This window comes from Triturus cristatus, chromosome 12 (assembly GCF_964204655.1).
Source record: "Triturus cristatus chromosome 12, aTriCri1.1, whole genome shotgun sequence".
In the NCBI taxonomy this organism is placed as follows: domain Eukaryota; kingdom Metazoa; phylum Chordata; class Amphibia; order Caudata; family Salamandridae; genus Triturus; species Triturus cristatus.
Genome location: NC_140595.1, coordinates 763,024,366 through 763,046,828, shown reverse-complemented (window position 1 = coordinate 763,046,828; position 22,463 = coordinate 763,024,366). Strand labels below are relative to the sequence as shown.

Here is a 22,463-nt window from a genome sequence, read left to right as displayed (position 1 = left end):
GCACCGTACCCCAGCTCCGTACTTGTATGCACCGTACCCCAGCACCGTACCCCAGCCGTACTTGGACGCACCGTACCCCAGCACCGTACCCCAGCCCTGTACTTGGACGCACCGTACCCCAGCCCCGTACTTGGACGCACCGTACCACAGCACCGTACCCCAGCCCCGTACTTGGACGCACCGTACCCCAGCACCATACCACAGCCGTACTTGGACGCACCGTACCCCAGCACCGTACCCCAGCCCTGTTCTTGGAAGCACCGTACCCCAGCCCCGTACTTGGACGCACCGTACCACAGCACCGTACCCCAGCCCCGTACTTGGACGCACCGTACCCCAGCCCCGTACTTGTACACACCGTACCCCAGCACCGTACCCCAGCCCCGTACATGTACGCACCATACCCCAGCACCGTACTTGTACGCACCGTACCGCAGCCCCTTACTTGGACGCACCGTACCCCAGCCCCGTACTTGGACGCACCGTACCCCAGCCCCGTACTTGGACACACCGTACCCCAGCCCCGTCCCCCAGCATCGCGCATATGTACGGACCTTACAACAACATTGCGTATGCAAGCACGGTACAACAACATCGCGTATGTACGTACCTTACATACGTGAAAACGACTCGTACTGAACCGGGACACTGTAAAACAGCACAAGGAGGGTCAATTCGACTCGCACAACACCACAAAACACGTCTACAGTATAAAAAACATCAAAATGACTGACCAGGCACATCCAAACAGGCAAACAGAGGCCCAAACTCACAACCACTTCTTATAACACACCTACCAAAATTTCAAACTTAGGCACACCCAATAAAAAGGGCCAACACACACAAACCATGAGCCTTTGCAACAGACTCACTGCAGCTACAGAGCACACCCCAACAACTGCACCCATACACCTTAACATATACACCTTCACACAAACTCCTTCACACATACCCCCTCTTCACATTCACACCCACACACCCACAACCATCCACACCCTCACCCCACACCATGCCCACAGACAAGAATCCAAAGTTCACAAGGGAGGAGCTGGACATTCTTGTCAATGAAGTCATCAGAGTCGAGCCACAGCTCTTTGGAACATTGGTCAGACAGACCAGCATATCTGAAAAATCACGCCTGTGGCAGCGGATCGTCGATAGGGTGAATGCTGTTGCACCCATCAGAAGGACCAGGAATGAATGCCAAGCCAGGTGGTACGATTTCCGGAGGGCAGTCAAGCGGGAAAACGAACGAGGACTACGCCCAAAGCAACATCACTGAAGGTGGGCTGCCCCGCAGACCGGTACATTACCATCCCTGGGAGGAGAAGGTGATGGCCCTGCTTCCGCCGGTGGGAGTACACGGACTTCAAGGACTTCCAGAGCCTGGTGAGTACACAAACAACTCATGGAACATGGGGGGAATGGCATCCACACCCCAACTACACAAAATGCACGCAACTACCCCCAATCCCTCACCGGACACAACCACACTCATAAACAGCGCTCATGCCACTAACATGTGTATGCCCCATTCACAAAGCAAGGCCATGCCATGTCCCAGGCTACACGAAGCACTAACCCAAGACTGGATGTCCGGGATGCTGGGAGGGTGGGGCTCACAAAACGCATTGTTCAACTCTGAATCAGACACCATTGCCCTCAGCCCATATGGCCCAGGTACATACCCATGCACCATGCTCAATGCACAGGGACTGGCAAAGTACTGACAAGGTAGCTGACACTTGGCCCTGCTGTAGGCAGCACAAGGCCCTCCTCTGACAACTGCAAAATCTAACACAAACACAACCAGCTCAGATAACTAGGACAGGAACTCACACTCACTGACATGGCAGCATGCGCCATGGGGGGACAGATACATCAACTGGGAGACCCACTGCCAAATCACACTACACGCACCAGCAGGCCCTGTCACACACACCCCTTACACAAGCACACACCCCCGGGGCAGGCAATGGATTTACCCACTCTCACAATGGACATGTGACACAACAAGATCAATCCATATCCAAAGAAGCATCCAAGCCAAAAATCTACATGTCAAACACTCAGGAGAACATATCAATCTGTCCCCCGCAACATACCCAACCATAAGTGAACATTGAGGAGAATGCTAGGCATATACAGCAAGCCTGGAGGAACTGTGCCAACTTGAATATGTATGAAATATGGATATAGCATGAAACAGCATTAACATTGTCTCTCTCTCTCACACACAGGGCAACCTGATGGTTTTTCCCCCCAACAATGGGGATGAAGAATCACAATCCCAGGCTCGGGAGGAACCTGAGCCCACCGGCAGCGACGCCTCTCAACACTCCGCGGATGACCCCAACCCACCTGGACCCTCTGGTGTCCAAGCCCCTGCAGCACCTGCTTCAGGAACATCTGTGCCAACCACCACCCCCATTCCTGCCACATCCCAGGAGACACCCAGGAGCCCTGCCCGCACTGAAAAACTGAGCCAGTCTGACCTGGAGGGACAAGGTTCGCTGGGTACCCAGGAGGAGGCAGACAACCCCACAACTGCCAACCCTCAGGGGTCCCGTAGACCTGATGTGCCCACAACGGCAGGCCAGGCTCGTGTGGGCAGGGGTGGTGGGAGTGGAGGCAGGCGGAGGCGAGAACCTGACCAGCCAGCTGAAGGGACCGGTATGTCACACATACGCAACATCATGGACGCATACTGGCATGACACCAGGGCCATCAGCCAGGTAGCGGAGACCCTCACAGAGATTAAGAACCAGCAGGCCGAGCAACACGCCAGTCAACAAAAACACCAAGGACGGATGGAGAAAAGACTGTCTGAGCTCCTGGCGGTGCAAACGGACATAAGCCGTTCACTCAGTTTGATCGCCGACAACATGGGCAACCCTCCCTGTGCCACCAGGCGAAGACCACCACCAGCCACAGGGAGGGAGGAGGAGGAGGATTCGTCAGACGGAGCGTCCCAAGCATCGTCAAGGCCTGCATCTGAGGGTCCCACAAGGAAGGTGGGTCGTCCACGGAAAAGACCGTGAGAGGCAGCGGCCCATCCACATCTCCCAGGTCACCTGGCCTGGCACCTGGCCTTCATGCGCAATAGCATCACCTCATTCACTGACATTCTCTGCCACATGGACTTGCTGGTCACAGTCTGACCAATGATGACAAACACTGTGTTCTGGACTCTGATGACTTCAAATGCCAAGGATCCCATCTCCCCCTGTGAACTTTGGATTCTAGGCACACTGTATAGCACCTAATTTTTCCGACAAAACACACCCCCCACCGAGAATAAAACTAAATATTTTTAATTAGATGTTGCAGTCATTTTGCATGAGTCCACAACATACGTGTGGGGAAATGTCAAGTGTTAAACTAACTCCAGCCATCCATACCCTGGGATCTGAGTCCGGTACAGGACACACATGGGTCACAATGTATCATCCAATACAGACATGGAGCCCAATACTCACCCATGATGGCCTCAAGCTGCTTAGTGAGGTCTTGCAATACTGTGCGGACAGACCTATTTGGAAGAGTATCATTAAGGCGTAGAGGTCATGGCTCATGTGGAGGTTCCCGGAGAGGGAGTCCCAGGTATGTTTGGCCAGGTGGGAGAACTATCTCCTGCATGCTGGAGTTCGGTGGATGTGAAGAATGGTGGCCAGGGCAAGGTTGGATGCAGGGAGTTGGCCCAACGGGGTCTTGGATGACAGACGACCAAGGTTGGTTTGGGATCTGGGGTTGTGGACTGCCTCCTGAGTGTGGGTGAGGAGTCTGAAGGTCATCCTGCAGCAGACAGTGATCCATTGCAGCTATCTCACATGGACGGTGATGTGGCTGGGGTGCGGGATGTTGAAGCTGAGGTGTGCAGATGCACCCTGGATGTGGACAAGTTCTCCAGGAGTTTGGCTGTTCTTGCTCCGTAGAGGGCGGGGCTGTAGTTGACTCGGCTGGTGTCGTGGACCTGGGGGACGGTCTGTCTTGCCTTGGAGTGGATCTATCTGTGGATCATGTGCATCATGCAGAGGGTGTTCCAGCATGAGGTACTGATGCTGGTGAGTTGCATGGCAATTGTGAGCGACAAGTCCATGATGCACACCATCTTGCGTGTGTGGCCACTGGGTGCTGGTGCAGTGCCATGGCTGGTGGGACACAAGGAGTTGACCCAGCTGTAAGGGGACAATCCTCAGATGATTACCTCAGTCCTGGCCCAGTCCAGCCTCAGGTGGCTGATGTTCAGCCATTCATCAACGGACCTCATGCCTTCTTGAAGGTTGGAACTGGCAATGGCTGGGTCTTTGGTGAGGGTGAGGAGCAGCTGGCTGTCAATGGCATACGAGTTGATGATGAGGTTGTGTGCGCATGTGATGGTGGAGAGGGGGGTCATGGACACATTGAAGATTGACACGCTGAGAGATGAGCCCTGGGCCATGTGCCAGATGACGCCACTGTACTACATGCTGAAGGCTTGAGTCCCACTCCCATGGCCTTGCTGGTGAGCTACTTGGTGATTTCATCCTGGTCCATCCTCTGGATACCAGTGTTGGAGATGTGTGAGCTGACAGTGTGTGAGCACATCGTGTATAATGCTGTGCAGAGGTCAAGGGGGGTGGCCTCACCATTGTTGAGCAGGGCAAAGTTGTCGGTGTTGGTGGCAATGATGACGGTTGCAGTGGGGTGAGTACTGTGGAAGATGGTCTTGTGCAAGTTGCCTGGAGCTCTTTGCGTGGAGGAAGTTTGTCAGTTGCTCGTTGACTGTCTTCCTGATGATATTTGCTGGCTAGGGAAGCACGGTGATGTTCCTTGAGAGCCTACGTTCCTGCCGTCCGTTGTCTAAGAAGGGCCTGAGTCACTGCATGCCTCTATCTACCATGGAATGTGGTTAACTCCAATGATACATACATGACGTGCTGGATGGGGGCTACAAGGATGGGGAATGATGTGGTTGAGATGTTGTGTGGGAAGGGGCCTGATGGAGATCCCCAGGGGATGTTGCACATGAGCCGGGTGTTGTATTTCCTGCTGATGGAAGTCCAAAACCTGAGGGGGGTTGGTCCCGTGTATAATAGTGCTGTCTGCCTCTGTGTGCCAAGGCTGGCGTGTATGTCCATGAGCTTGCAGTGGTAGAAAGTTGCAAGGGATTGGCTCAGCTTTGCAAGGGTGGGGTGTCTTTTGGATGGAGAGCTGATGTCAGTGCACTCACAATGCTGATGAGCTCCTTGATGTCGTGCGTTTTTTTGCCTCGGCCACGTCTGAAGGATCTCCAATTGTCCTTGCTGATGATATGGTAATGGCTGTGTGTGCCGTTTTCCAGGGTTGTAAGGCCACTGATGGTTATTTGTGTTGCAAGCTGTGCACAAGAGTCCGGCTAGACGTGTATGAGTCCAGTAGGTCTGCCTTGTCCCAGGTGGCTTAATAGTTGTTGTGCATCACAGGAAAGTCCGTCAATGTGGCTAGATTGTTGGATCAGTTGCTGATCCAGTGTGTGAGGTTGCAGGGAGTGGCGGTGGTGTTGGTTCCAGTGTCCCACACAGCATGTCTGTATTGACTCACATCAAGCATCTTTGGGGGATTGGTAGCGGGGTGTGTGGCAGTGTGTTGCTTGTCGGAGACGTGGTTGCTAATGTGGATGGACCAATGATGGATGCTGGTGTGGTTCTCATCCAGCCAGAAGTTAGTGCCGTCCCTGCGGGTGCTCTTGTATCCGTCTGAGATGGCAATGAAGTAGTTGTGTTCTGAGGATGCTTTTATCCAGGTCACTGTTGTGAAGGTGATGTGTGGGCCTGTTGTGTTGATGAGGTAACAGAATCCAATAGAGTGCTGTTGGACGGAGCCGGTGTGGAGTAGGAGGGACATGACCTGGTTGGTGTGACAGGGCCTGGAAGGCGGGGCAGCACTGTGTAGGCAGTTGGAGTTGCACACTCAGCATGCGAAGGTGTCGTGTGTGCGCTTGGGGTATGCCTGAGAGCAGGCGGTTGATTTTCAGTTGGACATTGCTTGGAGGGTGGCTGCAACATGAAACTGTTGTGTGATGTGGGTCATGCAAGGACATGAGGGTCGTGCAATGTGCACGTTGCATGCGCTGATGGTCCTGCCTTTGGCACGGCGTGGCCGCAACAGTAGCACAGACAAGCTGATGACTGCCTAATGAATGGGTGGAGGGAGGAAGGGAGGAGCATCTTGGAGGCATGTGGGTTGCAGAATCCGGGAACTTGTTGGGCCCTTGCCGCAGGGGCCGCAGCAGCAGGCGGCATGTACTGGAAACTAGGCCGAAAGTAGCACACAAAGGCAAGGAGGTCAGAAAGGACAACTGCAACAGGCATACGTAAAGGAAGGAGTATCAGGTTACTCATGGCTCACCCAGAGAAAATGGATGAACAATCACCAAAGATGACTGACACATGATCAGGAAACAGAAGGCCGAGCTGCGCACAGGAGACACACCCTCATCAGGCGTTGACGGCCCGTTGGGGGGAGCAACCTGCCCAAATATATACACAACCATGGACTTCATGCACAATAGAGATTATTTATTAGCCATGAAGAACTGCATGCATGTTGCCGAACTACACATACACTCATATGCACAATCTTTGACAACTTTGCCAGAGATGACGCATGCAAAGTGGCAAGAGACCTGCATTGACAGAGATGAGGCACTTTGGAGGGTGAGGAACACCTTTATTACTCAAACTCACACTAAGGGAAATGCATCAATATGAACAGACTCACAGGTCATTTGACTGAACATGTGGGACCTACGCTGGACACCCCCTTCACAACACGGATGTTGTAAAACCAAATGAACTTGCACACAAGTTAAGGGGATGAGCCAAACACCTCCTGCTGCACACGGAGAGGCTGCAATTCCCCATTGAGCCTGTTATGGGGATGTCCCACACTATCTCCACCCGTAGCATCCCGTATGTTTCAGAGGGAAGTTTTACACACATTGATGCCTTCATCAGAATCCAAAATACATTACAGATGACTGTCATGAAGGGTGACTATCAATTCATGGGAGTCATGCTACATGTTATGTGCCCCATGGTGAGTAGACATGTATGCATGGTAACACAACATGCACAGAAGCAGTCCCCACACATTCTACACGTACCACCCCAAAAATGCCTTGCTGCAATCCTTACCCAAAATGACATTTCCCCATGTCCATGCATGGAACGCTGATTCAGCACACGTTGCAATACTCACAAGGAATAGCAGGAGGACAACGAAGACACGAACAGACAACATGCGCAAGAACCTGGGAATGACAGACACACAAGAAGTCAGCTAAAAGATTTTTCTCCACATACATGGTCATTTACTAAACATGAACAATGTTGTCCCCATGCAAATTTAAAAGAAAGTGTCTCTGCAAAAATGTGTGGAATGACATCATCACTCGAGTGACACATCAGAACACACACCTAAGTCACTTTGCATACAGTCAGCTGGACACACACATTGCAACACATGCCACCCAAGGCTACAAGCGTGCACACTCAGACCCAGTGACTCACCATTATGAGAAGAAGTTGCGTATGAGCTGACTCCGGATATCCTCCTCCTCCTCCTCATTTGCCTCGTGACCAAGCCCTTCAACCTCCACGGGTGGATGTTCCTGCTCATCCTGCTCCAGGATGAGTGGCACTGCCTTCTCCACTGCCATGTTGTGCAGCATGCAGCACACGAGGAAGATTTTGCAGACCTTCTCCTGTGCATATGGGAGGGACTCGCCTGTCTTGTGAAGGCACCGGAATCGGCTCTTCAGGAGGCCAAACGTCCTCTCAATTACTCGCCTGGTCTGCCCGTGTGCATTGTTGTACCGGTGATCTGCAGCCGATCTTGGGTTGCGGAGAGGTGTAATCAGCCATGGCATGTTGGGATATCCAGAGTCCCCTACATGGAAACATCATGTAAATAAGTGGGTCAGGAGATGCCGTAAGAGCCAAAGATACCGCAACAAACAGGACAAACAGAGTATACCCACCAACAAGACATGCTCATTCGTTGTACAGCCGCAGCATCATTTGTGGCACCCTGCTACGCCTCATGATGTAGGCATCGTGTGCTGACCCTGGAAAACGTGCACAGACATGTGAAATCAGCATGTTAGCAAGACACACCACAAGGGCATTTATAGAGTGGTAATGTTTACGGTTGCGATAGGCTACCTCCTGTGCCTGTGGTGGTACCAAAGCCACATGTGTCCCATCAATGGACCCAATGACATGGGGCATCCCTCCCAGGGCATAGAAATCACCCTTGACACCTGTCAACTCCTCAGGAGTAGGAAAATTGATGAATTCATCAAGGTGCTCCAACATGGCTGCCAAAACATCACGCAGGACATGGCTGAACATTGTCTGTGACATGTCACCAACATCAGCTATGGTGAATTGAAACGTACCTGTGGCAAAAAAATGTAGGGCTGACATCACCTTCATCTTGGGGGTCAGCGCAGTAGGATACCTGTGTCGCGGTTGGAGGTGTGGTGCCAGCTTGTCGGTCAAGTCCTCAATCAACTGTTGAGTGAATCTGTAACGTCGGATGCAGGCACGTTCCCTCATGGCAGCCAAGTCTGGCATTGGTCGTGGGACAGGCGGTGCCCTGCAGAAAATTGTATTGAATAACGAAGATTGAGAGCCTACCAACATCAATGTCAATGAACAGAGCACATGCTAAACTGCTACTACACATCAGCTAAATACAGAGTCTGGTCTGTGCAATACATCCAGGACACGTATGCCAGCTTGGTGATACTCCTACAAAAAGCCAGATACACCCGTTGATTGGCAAGTCTACATGACATGCCCTCAAACGAGCTGGGGGCCAGTCTGAATGAACAGCCAGAGACATCACAGGAGTGACATACATCCACCTAGCTGCATTTAAAGGATGTCCTCTCATACACACAGCTGATGGCAAGCTAGACGCACAGGTCACATGGAATGTCAAATGTACAGATCAAACACATTGCGATGAAGGGGTACATGTGAAAACAGAAAACACAGACATTGAGACGACGCAGATATGTCCTCATGTGAAAATATGATGTCCGATGCATACAGACCCTGCTTACGTGGAAATCCACATGTGGCATGGTGTGCGTAGATGTGTGCCATGCCCATCTCCACACAGACACATGTTGGATGCAGCAACAGCAGATGTAGTTGACGGAACACTAACAGCAAGCTCATGGGAACACATGACACACACATGACATAGTCACATAGGGGCACGCTGATCGTGAAATGTCAGTTGTTAGTGTCCCTGTCCCTGGCATCAGGGCACAGTTGCGGGTGGTGGTGACTGTGCCATACCAGTGATGCTGTGCTTGACACGTTTGGACTATAGGCGCACATGTGCAAAGTGTGAAGGGGAAGTGTGCCACATAGTGCCCCATCACACATGACATGTGTACACAGGTCATCACACATCAATTGTGCAACTACATGAGAAGACATGTGCAATATCACTGCCTGACACACCTAGGCCCTGCACATGAAAGTCTGCAATGACAATGACTTGATGTACAGCCTTCTGCGAGTCAGAGACCTCCATTCCTTTCGTGTGCGCCTCCTATCACCAGTGTAAGTGTGTGAAACGCCCCGTACACACACTCTGAGAGCGTGTGTACGGCCCGTATCACTATAGTAGTGGTGCCATAGGAGTACGCGTGGTACGGACAGTACACACGCTCTCAGAGCGTGTGTATGGTCCGTACCACGCGTACCCCTACGGCACCACTACAATAGTGATACGCACCGTACTCACACATCCATAGCGTGGGTACGGTCCATATCACTATTGTAGTGGGGTCGTAGGAGTACGCATGCTATGGACCGTACACACGCTCTGAGAGCGTGTGTATGGTCCGTATCACTATAGTAGTGGTGCCGTAGGAGTACGCGTGATACGGACTGTACACACACTCTCAGAGCGTGTGTACGGTCCGTATCACTATAGTAGTGGTGCCGTAGGAGTACGCGTGATACGGACCGTACACACGCTCTGAGAGCGTGTGTACGGCCCGTATCACTATAGTAGTGGTGCGTAGGAGTACGCGTGGTACGGACCGTACACACGCTCTCAGAGCATGTGTACGGTCCGTACCATGCATACCCCTACAGCCCCGCTACAATAGTGATGCGCACTGTACCCACGCTATGGATGTGTGAGTATGGTGCGTATCACTATTGTAGTGGTGCCGTACGTGTATGGGTACGTGTGAAACGCACCGTACATGTTTTTTGGATTCAAAAATTACATAGGGGACAAGTATTAGGCCCAAAATGCAAGCTGGTTGTCATGGATACAGAGATTTCAGTTGCAAATGTGGCCATCATGTGGGCTTGAAGAGTTAGTTGGCCCAAAAGTTACAATGTTGCAAAGTGGAGTTTGCCTTGCTATGATGCTCAAAATTTGAACCATGCAAATTTGTGTCATTGGTGTATGTTTGAAGGGATTGGAGGAAACGTAGGATGCAAATGAGTCTGACCAATCACTCTGTACTCCTGTAAATGAAAGCCCCCAGCAAGACAGATATAAGTCAGTCAGAACCCATGAGAGGGCACTTGCCTGCACAACTTTCCTGTCGACCACACTGCTGCTGTCTCTGCTTTCTCTGGCACCATGTCGCGGGCTGTGGAGAGGGCCCAGCCATTCACACTTGAGGAGAATGAGGCATTGCTGGATGTCCTCCTCCCACAGTACCCCAAGCTGTATGGGAGACCAGGGGAGCAGGTGAGTGCTGACTCCACTACCTTTGACTGTGCACATTTTTTGTGACTGTCACTTCTGGCATTGTGTCCAGGTGTGACAGACATGCAATGTTGTTTAGAGTGGGTCCCAGGGGGGGAAAGGCCTATGTCTCTCATGCAGAGCATGATGTCGTTCCTGTATGCACTCCTCACTTGCATTGTGCTTACTGTGACATTCACTGCATAGTGCATGACACATTCAGCCTGGCAAATCCTTGGTGGTATTTTTGGGCTATTGTCTTGAGGTGATTCAGTGGTCCCCCCGGTGTGACAGGTGACTGTACCCACAGATGTGTATGAGTTGAGTGGACCCGTGGTGAGAGTATCCAAGTGATGTGTATGCCCTCCTGGACATTGATGTGTGTGAATGTTCCTTGTCATGTGGGTGAGTGTCTATGTGAAGTGTTGCACCACAGCTGCATGGAGGAAGCAACAGCTCTACCCATCTGATGTGTGAATAGGACTGATCCAGACTTATTTTAATATCCACTTCCTGTGCACTACACTATCCTTGCCCTCTTACCCACACGCACCCCACGGCTTCTTCAAAAAGATCTCTGCAAAGAGCCCCGTTATGGTGAGCCCGTCAGGCATTGCAGCGCCGGCCCGACGAGGAGCAACGCCCTATGATGAAGTATGACATCCTTCAGGGTGTGTGAGGGCATCACGAAGAAAGACCTGTCTCTTCCCTGCCCCCTTTAGGAACTGCATACCTCTTGCTAGCAGCATTTATAAACAAACCCTCTTCACATGTCTTTTTGTTCTCTCTATTTATAGATCTCAAATAGGAGTATGTGTACTGGACCATACCACATAATACAGGTGGAGCAACCTTAAATATATTGATATACTAGGGTCATATCACCAGAAGGGGAATCTAGCATAGGGATCCGACAGTCCTGATGAAAGTTGGTAGAGACACAGATTCCGGCAGAAACATGTCGACCATTATGCAGAACGGAGGGGTGAAGTGTGCATGATACACTCACCTCACCACCATCCCAGGGTATGTATTACCTTTTTAATCCTGACAAGAGAATCCAGGAATACAACTGTTATTAGGATATCCCTTAGTTTGCTTTAGACTTATTATCTGCACCTTTTTGGATCCTTCTTTTCCTTTTCTATTTGTTTGTATTCTCTCCCCCTCCCTATTGCTCTGCCTCAAGCATTGGTCTGCGCTGAGGCGTCGCAGCATCCCTATGATGAAGCATGCCAAAATTAACTGATACTTGATAAAAATTGCGACTATAGGAACCTTACTTCTTTTCTGTGTGTTGACACTATCTGAACAACCAGCACCTGGGGCACAGTGCCACCTCCACTCAGAGGCTAGTATCCCCTCCTCTCTTCTCTTTCTCCTTCTCACCCTTTTGCTCTTGTCTTCTTTTTTCTCTCCCTTTTCTCTCTCTTTCTTCCTTTCAGGTATTTACTTTGGAGCTACAGGGCTCAAATTGCTGACACACATTACTAAAGTTCATAGCTGTATAAACATATGGAGAACTGACCTAAAAGATGCACTGGACTACTGTTTGCCTGCTCTGAGGAAACTCAATTTATTGTTAAGTTCTGCTGATGCCCTGTAACCTCTTGTTATTCTCCCAATTAAACTGCTTTAAACAACAACAGAAAATCTAAATGGAGCTATTGCAATGAGATAATTGTGGTAATGAACTGACTGTGGCTTTTGTGTCTAGAGCGCTGCCTACGGCCGAGAAACAATACTTGGTAGCAGTAAGGGAGACAATAAACCCCATGTGAAACTGTTGTGAAATAACATTTTTTAACGGATGTATGATAGACACCTGCATGCATTTTCCATGCATACCTTTACTCCACAGTCACTACCCGACTGTGACAATACCACACGCTCCTTTACCACACAAGTTGTAACAACTCCTTGCCTTAGGGGGCACTGGACTTTGGAATAGTATAAATTACTATTCCAGTTCCAGTCAGTGTATCAGTAGGGAAGGTGTTGGACTTAAAATACAGCACCAGTCCAATAACATGCCCCCTAAAGCAAGTGATTGCAATGACTTGCGTGATAAAGGAACAGAGGGGCTTTCATCAAAAGCTGGTTCAAAATTAAAAGGGGCCCGCCTGACTCACTAAATATGCATCTATGGGAAGAACTGAGGAACAAGGGGACATGCCCAGCCCAAAACTATCTGGATAAATCACTTCACCAACTGGGACTGTATGAACTTTGGGAGCTACCAACAACGATCCCCAGCTTCAAAAAAATTGTAAATAAAGTGATAAAAAAAGAGTCTCTCATACAGGATAAAGCTGACTTGTCAGGCCGTTCCCACGGCTGGTTCACCCTACAGACCTATAACACGGCCTCACCTCAAGCATACCTCCCACTAGTTTCTCAAGAGCGACTAAAGAGAAATTCCTGAAACTCCGCTTAGGCATATTACCATCTGCATACCATATGCCACCTTGGCTACGCCCCCCGTTGCCTGCAATTTGTCGCCTCTGCGGAGAAGGGGAGGAGGATATAGTGCATTTATTGACAATCTGCAAAGCCCTAAAACCGGCCCGACGATCTCTGCTAAGATCCATCTTCAACACGAAAGCCATTCGAACCTGTAGGCAAGCAGTAAAAGCATCCTTTTCTGGTGAGGACGTCCAACTAAGCTGCCGATTGGTAAAACTCATATCTATTGCAGAAATAACTATGAAAAAGGCAGGCCCCCTGGTCACAGACTGAACTACAGCTGAATTGTTTACGGCGCCTTGAGCCAACTCACAGAGGCTAACGCATGCACTGTTAGCCTATATAGGAAACATAGCATTATCAGGATAACATACTATGCAATCTCAGGACTATATAGCTGTCGTAGAACGGTTAATTCAGCAAACGTTAAAGATTACTACATCCTGCATTCAAAATTGCAACTACTAGGTCCACATCCTGGTTTTTTTTTTTCTCTCTTTTTACACCCTTAGTCTGATCAATAACGTCCTTTGAATTTCAATGCTGAGATTTCTTTTATTTTAATGTGTCATTTTAACAATAATTAATTTTAAGTGTATGGAAATATGTATAGCACGATTGTAAAGGTTTTAAGTAACTGTACAATAAACCAATCTAATCTACAAAAAAAATCTATTCCAGTTCCAGTCAGTGTATCAGTAGGGAAGGTGTTGGACTTAAAATACAGCACCAGTCCAATAACATGCCCCCTAAAGCAAGTGATTGCAATGACTTGCGTGATAAAGGAACATGTGGTAACATCACAGTTAGAGTAGTTACTGTGGAGTAAAGGCATGTCATGGTTCGGCCTGCGGGGGAAAGGATATTTTCCTTTTTTAACAGTTAGACTGAGGATTGCCAGGTTTTCCATAAGACTTGTGGACTGTAATTACAAGGTGCACTATGTACCTGATGTGAAAAAAAAAGTTGCGGACTGCCTGAGTGATTTACCTCTGACTTTGTTTGAGGTGCCTGAGGATAGCTAGGAGGCATTGAGTGTGGCTTGACCTGTTGGAGAAGAAAAGAGTGTAATAACAAAGAAGGAAGCTGTGAGAAAAGATGTGACACTGGAGCGAGTGATATCTTATGTGCTGGAAGGTTTGACAGAAAAGACATTTGTTGAGGAAGAGTGTCAGAAGTTCTGGGAGGTTCATGGGAATTGTCCATTTTTGGTGAGAATTTGATCAGAGAAGAGAGGATTGTGCCACCGCAGAGCTTAAGGAATAAAGTAGTGGAATTATATCATGAAGGGCATATAGAAATTGCTAAGAGCAAGAAAAGGATTAAGGAGAGGTACTGGTGGCCATGGAGGAATGTTGATGGCTTTTTCCTACCTTTGCCGTTTAATCACTCTGTTGCTCTCCTAGGCTCTTGGCTTCGGTCTCTGGTTGCGCTGGGACGCCTCGTCGCTGAGGCAGCCATGCACATTAAAAATCCGAAATAAATAAATAAAATAAATAAATGTGGAATGTGCTGTGAGGGAGTGTTCCAGATGTGAAGTTGCTTAAAAATCTAAAGTCACATTCAGAGTGCCTTTGGTTCTTGTAGAAGGGCCTTGCATGGTTGGGAAACCATGTGTGTGGACATTATGGTCCCTGTTATAAGGGAAAATGGAGAATGTGTACATGTTTTGGTGGTCATTAAGTATAAACTTTATATTGATGACAAGTCTGGAGCAAATATGTTGCAGTTACAAGTTGAAGAAATGGTGCAAGTAAAAAAACAGATAAAGTGAGAAAGGGAGAAAGTACATTTTCTAAACCTATGAAGGTAAGGTAGAGGAAGTCTATGTGAATGCAGCTAAGCTGAGTGATGGACATGTGTGGCATACGAAAAGAATGGCGAGATGCAAAGGTGTAGTGAGAGAAGAGTAAGGTGATGAGATGAGGAGGCGATATGATTGGTTGAGTGAGGATAAGGATGGATACGGAGTTGGTAATTTGAGAAAAGCATGGTTAAATGGAAGGCATATGCTGTAGTGGTGGAATGGATGTGGGTGAACGGAAAAAGATGGATCAGTAAATCTGGTCGCCTTGACAACAGATCCATGTACTTAAAAGTTTATAGGCCAGATGTAAGTAGCTTTGGGTCTGCAATTACCTATCAGCGTTTTTTTTAATTTACTATTTGGTAATCGCAAACAGCAATGTACAAATGCCTGTTTAACACATTTAGCAATTCCCAGTGGGTCACAAATAGACATCCCTCATTAATATTCATGAGATAAGTCTCGGTTTGTGACCTATTGATAATCGCAAACATCACAGGGATGGTGGCCTGCTGGGGTCAGCAGACCACGTCAGTGATTGCTTTTAAATATAGCTTTTTTTTAATGCAGTCCCTTTTCTTATAGGAAAACGGGAAGCATTCCAAAATGAAAAATGATTTTTTAACTTTTAAGAGTAGGCAGAGCTCCCACAGACCACTGCCTGCTGTTAAAACATGTTTTCAGCAACATTCAAAAAAGGGAAAGGGTCCTTTGGGGAAACCTTCCCATTTCTGAATGGGTTACCACCAACTCTGAGATGGTGGTGAAATGCAAATGTTTTGCACCCGCATTTCGGCCTAAACACGCCCCTTCCTAATACCGAATTGCAACCTCAAAAAGCTTTGTATATTTGGCTTTATGTTACTTGAACTTTGATTTGTTATTTTTGAATTTAGCAATGGTGGGTAGGGCTTTATCTTGGTAAGTTTGGTTTTAGTTTTTCATTTAGGGATGTTTATCTTAAATGTATGTACTGTTTATGAAGAGAAGGGGATGTGTTGTGTTCTTACACTCCTTTACTGCCTGTGTAGGACTTGGGTTGTGTGTTCTGTTTATGATGTTATTGAGTACTTTCTTTCGAAGGGGATTCAGAGGGTGGCCAGTTGAAGCTGGGCAGCAGGAGGAGAGGAGTCAAGAGGTGTGGGTACTGGTGGACTCCCAGGGCTGAATAAAGTGTGCACTTGCCTACCAAGGTGTGGATGGTGTCTCCCTTTGTACACAACACTAAGGGCCAGATGTACGACCATTCTAAATTGCGACTCGCAATTTGCACACGATTGCGAGTTGCAAATGCTGAGTCGCAATTTAGAATGTACACCAGTGTCAGAGACACTGATTGCAAATTCCAATGGGGTCGCAAAATACGAGGCTCATGAATATTAATGACCCAGTCGCAATTTGCGACCCCATTTGGACTGGCTTGCCCTCCCAGGGATGGTGGCCTGCTGGGCTCAGCAGACCTCCATGTCTGGGACTGCTTTTCAATAAAGCAGTTTTTTTTTAAATGCAGCCTGTTTTCCTTAAAGGAAAACAGGGCGCATTTAAAAAAGAAAAATGAAACGTTTTTGTTTCATTTTTAATGGCAGGCAGTGGTTCCTGGGACAACTGCCCACCCCTAAAAAATATTTTCCCCGGCGTTTGCAAAGGGGAAGGGGTCCCCATTGGACCCCTTCTCTTTTGCGAGTGCATTACCACCCTCTTGAAGAGGGTGGTAATTTGCTAGTGTTTTGCGACCACAATTGCGGTAGCAAAACGTTCATACATGGCTTTTGGGTTGCTATTAGGAAGGGAACGCCCCTTCCTTATAGCGACTCACAAAACACTATTTTGCGAGTCGCAATTTATTTGCAATGCGCAAAATAGTGTTTGTGCATGGACCACAAGGATTTAGCAGGCGCAAATGGGTCGCAAACCCATTTGCGCATGATAAATCATGTCATACATCTGGCCCCAAGGGCCTTATTTATGAGGCCCTTACGCTGCCGTTGCATCACTTCTTGTGATGCCGAGCAGCGTAAAAAATGTGCCACACTGCCATTTTTACAAAGTGATGCATCTAGTCAGATGCGGCACTTTGTAAACCCCTGCGCTACATTATACCTGTGTCAAGTATAATGTATGCAGAGTTGGCGTTCCGACACAGGAAAGCCATGTAGGAGTGATGCAGTGAAATTTATGAAATTTCACTGCGCCACTTCTAGGGCAACACTTAATCAAATCCTCACGCCTGCTTGAAACAGGCGTAAAGAGTTACGAAGGGCTTTTCACATGGGGCTTGCCCATTGTGAAAAGACACATTGCTGGAGTTGCGTCTGTTTTCCGACACACTACACCACTGCGCCAGTTTTGTGTCTACAGATACGTCAGGAATAATGACGTATCTGAAAATCCTTGTGACATGGAGCACTGTACAGTAAATACGGTGCATCCATGTTGTTGCATGGCAACCCATTGTGCACCAGCAGAGAGGGAAGCACACTGATGCATTGTATTGTTGTTAATACGACGCATCACTGTGCTTTTAAAATGACACAACTCAGTGATGCAAAATAGCTTGCAGTACCGCGCTGAGTCATTTTCTTTTTTAAATGAGACCCCAATTGTCTTGCCTTGTGGAGGAATAGTAAAATAAGGTAAATGGCCAACAAAGGGATCATTTACAAAAAAGTGATTGAATAAATGTATTTCCATGTCATAAAAAGGTGACTTTTAGATGAAATCATACGTTGCAAATCAACAAGATGCATAGGAACAGTTAGAGAACGTAGGTGTATGTAATAATCATTTATTTGAAATAGATTACTTTATAACTTATGAATAAGAACAGCATATGGGGTACAAAACATGCAAAACAGCATACATCAGTCATGTCTGGCATAAATGACTTACGGTAATGCCGATGGGGCAGTTTATGTTTGTTCAAGATAAACAACATTGATTTAGATGTATAACCTGAATGTAACCAAAGCTTTTCAGGCCATATTTGACTAAACCGTGATTTGAGCTCTCCAGATCCAATGAAGAATAGAGCGTCATGGCATAGACGTGAACAGTAGCAGCCATATTTTACTTGATACCCACAAGGAGTAATGTAACAGCTTTCCCGTCCTCCTTATTAAAAGTGTCATAGGATATAATGCTAATATTGTAATATTGCGTTTGTGACAGAGTAGCACATTCGCCAAACTTTAAATCAGATTCTTTGTGTGGTCTATGATGATAAATATTTGCTTGTAAGTAGTTCTACCCCTGGTAAAAGGCCCTCTCTGGAAGATGAGGGCTTTTGATTTGTATTCCTTTGCCACAGTTAGCCAATGCGGCCGAGAAAGGAGAAATATGGAAATGTCTCAATAAAAAGAACAATTCATAAAAAAGAGTGAATGGCATGTACAAACAGCTGTTTGAGATTTATTATTTGCTCCGCACTTAGGTCTTTTAGGATATTGCACTGCACGCAGAGGGGTCACTCATACGGCTTTTGCCATGGGTAGCTGGTTAGGGTTTTCCAGGGTAGGGGGGGTGGGTTGCGGATTTGCTGGGAAGGAGGTGGGATTGGTGGGGGGTAAATGCAGAAAAATGCCTCATCGGTCTTCTTGCTGCTGTTGCTGTTGTTTAAATATGTGCTGTGCGGGTTCTTTTGAAGATGGGTGGGGCTAGATCAAATGAGTTGAAAGTTTTGTCATGGAATGTAAATGGTCTCCGTGTGAGGAGAAGAAGAGATTTGATAATGGAATATTTGAAAGATTCTCCGGTGAAAATTATTATTCTACAGGAGAACCACTTGACAGAGGAAGAGAGTAGGAAGATTTTTGCAGCACAGAGATGGGTTGCTTATGCAGTTCATACGCAACAAACAGCAGTTACTAAAGGGGTTGCACTATTAGTCAAGCAAGCTTTGAATATTTGAATAGAAGGCAAGGTTTCAAGTGTTGCAGGGACATGGCTTATAGTCAAGTTAAAAATATTTGGACAGGTTTTTATTATGGTGGGCTATTACTGTCCGAATCAGGACAATGTGGGTCCGTTGGATGAATTAGCTAAAGAGCTCTTGAGCTTTTCTGATCAGATTATTATGGCTGGTGATTTTAATACTGTCTTCAATCGTAATCTAGATAGGTCTGAGAACAGCAGAGCAGCAGTAAATCCCAATAAGTCAAACAGAGTTAGATTGCTGATAAAGCAGTGGGGTCTGTATGATATATGGAGGTGTAAGTATGGCTGACAGTTAGGTTTTACATTTTACAATAAAAAGTATAAGCATAAGTCACGCATAGATTATATTTTGGTTGACCAGGGGTGAAGCATTTAGTTTTGGAGGTTGAACATATTGGTGTGCATTTATCTGACCATTCAGCTATCTTTCTCCGATTAGCGATAGGTGAAGAGACAATGGATACTGTGTGGAGGCTGGACCGTACGATATTACTAGAGGAGGAGACAGTGGAGGCCTTAAGAGAAGAAACAAAGGAATTTTTTTTAAGCAATCAGGGTACAGCTAAGATAGGCATTGTTTGAGATGCATATAAGGCCTATTTGAGAGGTAGGTTAGGATCCTTGGCAGCAAGGAAGAGGTGAATATATTACAGTAGAGTGTTGGTTTTGGAAGAAAAGATTCGTAATCTGGAGACAAGTTTAGAAGAAGCAGGACATAGGGAGGCCAGTGAAAAAGAGATGGAAGAATTATTGAACTTAAAAGCAAATCTATTAGGAGTTTTGAGAGATACAGTTATGGTAAGGTGGGAAACCAGTGAGCTAGCACCCTTCTAATATTTTGAGGGCTGTAGCAAGTTATTAGCTTGGAAAGTAAAAAAGTCAGCAGGTTCGAAATATTATTAAGGAAATAAAAAGTGAGGAGTCGGGCACAATGCTAAGTGATAGTAAGGGAATTGCTGCAGCATTTTATAGTTATTTCAGTAAGGTCTATAAGGAGGATGTGTTTGTTAGACAACAGGATGTATGGAGAATATGGACCCTCTTTCGGACGACTTAAGGGATATATTGAATAAGGAGATATCTAATGAGGAGGTTGAGGAGGCTATCAAAGGAGGTAAAAAGGGGGAAGGCGCCGGGGCCGGATGGTCTTGTGGTGGAGTTTTACAGAGCTTGGGAAGTCACTAAAAATGTAGAATTGTATAGGCCTATTTCTTTACTGGATGCGGACATTAAGCTTTTTGCTAAAAGTATAGCAGGGAGGCTAAATAGTGTTATGGCATATTTGGTTCATGAGGATCAGAAGGGTTTTATTAAGGGTAAACACTGAAAGAGCTGACATACTCCCTTATTGGTTCTGTAGATATGGCTACTTCTTTTGATCTTCCCTTGGCTGTCATCGCTTTAGACGCAGCCAAGGTGTTTGATCGTGTTAATTGGGGATATCTACAGACGTTGGTGAGATATCTCAATTTGAGTCCGAATGTATGTAAAATGCTGACAGCTATTTACTCGGCTCCCACGGCAAAAGTGCTGGTTAATGGGGTGTTGACCCAGCCAGTTTTGATCATGCGGGGTACTAGACAAGGGTGCCCCCTGTCTCCACTCCTGTTCGATTTATATATTGAGCCATTGGCTCGTAAAATAAGGAGTACAGAGGGCATCGCACCTTTTGAGTTTGAAGGCTGGCGCAAATATATGCAGACGCCATCATAATTTATACACCCAAATTACAACAAACCAGGACTTGTTTGTTGGATATAACTAGTGAATTTGGAAGTATTTCAGGCTATAATATAAATAAACAGAAAACGGAAGTTATGGCTTGGAATATGAATATGGAGGGTATTGTTTGCAAAAGATAGATGAGGTACCTAGTAGTCAGGATGACACATAACTAGGCTTTCCTGTTTTCAGTTTCTATTTTTGGTAAATTCTGGTGGGGTTTTTTCAGTTTTTGCAATACCTTAAAAAACAGTGGTTATCAGTGGTTACACATTTACGCGCCATTAAAAGCAACAGAAACAGTGTTTTTCCAGTGTTTATGGAATTTTAATCTAATTTTAAATATTGCTTGCTTTCTGCACTGATAGTGCATGTGTATAGGTAGCGTGTGCACAGGGTATATGAGGACCAAATACATTTTTACTGCACCAGAATGTACTACAAAGTCAATAGCATTCTTCATTAAGTCTGAAGATTGTAAAGATGCTTTCAGCGTACAATCTAGCAAGTGACAAGGATCTCTTACAGGGAAGCACTTCAGCTCAGGCATCAATTTTGAAAGGCCATCATACGATTTCATATATGTAGCTGAATTACTGCAAATACAAACAATATCACTCCAATCTTTATTGAACTTGGTAGGAAATTTTTTCAGCAGCATTCCAAGCGACACTGTGTTCCATGTTTACCAAACGCCTTGTGTCATGTTTTCACTACTATCTCAGATGCTTGGTGACAACATTCTTTACACATATACTTGCCTCTATATCTTCCATTGAATGTTTAAAGACTGGGGTGTTTGGCAATTCACTTACAATCAATACTGACTCACTAGAAAAGGGGGCTGATGCATCAAAGGATTTCACCATTCTCTGTCTGTGGGTAAATTTGATGCTACATATTAGGAAACATTCTTATGAAACCAACCATTTTACCTATCAGTGAAATCAAATGAAGCCAAAATTTCAAATATAATTTTTTTATTTCCCGATTCTCTACAGTTTATAAAATATCTAAATAAGACCTAAAACATGCTTCTAAACACTGCGGGCAGATTTACAAGCCCCTTGCGCCACTTTTGTGTCACTTTTAACATGGGAAAAGTGACGCAAAAGTGGCGCAAGTGGCTTGTAAATCTGCCCCTGCATCTTTAGACCAAAGACCACAAAACTAAAAAAAAAAGGAGAAGGAAGAAGAGACAATGTTTTAGTGACATCCCTAAACAACAAAACTCAAGCAGAATAATGTTAGCACAGTGTTTCTTGATACTAACTTGTATAACAAAGTTACATTGTATTGGCCCCTTAACGAAGAAATGAAAATTACTCTTTCACTCATCTTTTCCTTTCTTTGAATGACACTTAGTTTGTGGTAGCAAAGGTGTTTTTTCAGTGTTTATATGTTTACACCGGTAATGGCTATTTTCCTTTCGGAGGGGTTTTATCAGTTATTATAGGTTTAGACCTAAAGCCAGATAGCCTACACATAACATAGCCAACCTCACCAAGGCAAATTTTGACAAGCTTAGAAGGGAGATTAGTGCTAGTTTACGGGGTTGGATGCACTCACCACTTACTCTATTTGGGCGTGTTAATTTGGTGAAAATTATGATTCTTCAGAAGCTAACTTTTTGAAACAATTCCCCTGACTTTTAGGAAGGAGTGGTTTGTAAGGCTACAGGGTGAAATTAGTTATTTTCTTTGGTTGTCAAAAGGGCCACGTCTGTCTTGGAAGAAGCTCAGGAGGAAGCTGGCAAAGGGGGGCTTAGCGCTGCCAGACC

The 22,463-nt window shown here is 46.5% G+C and overlaps 1 protein-coding gene across 1 annotated transcript in view; it reads right to left on the bottom strand.

Moving 5' to 3' along the window:
* The window catches only part of LOC146782750 (extracellular calcium-sensing receptor-like), a 107,207-nt gene that overhangs the window by 37,446 nt on the left and 47,298 nt on the right, over positions 1 to 22,463 (bottom strand). The gene's annotated exons all lie outside the window — the stretch shown is intronic.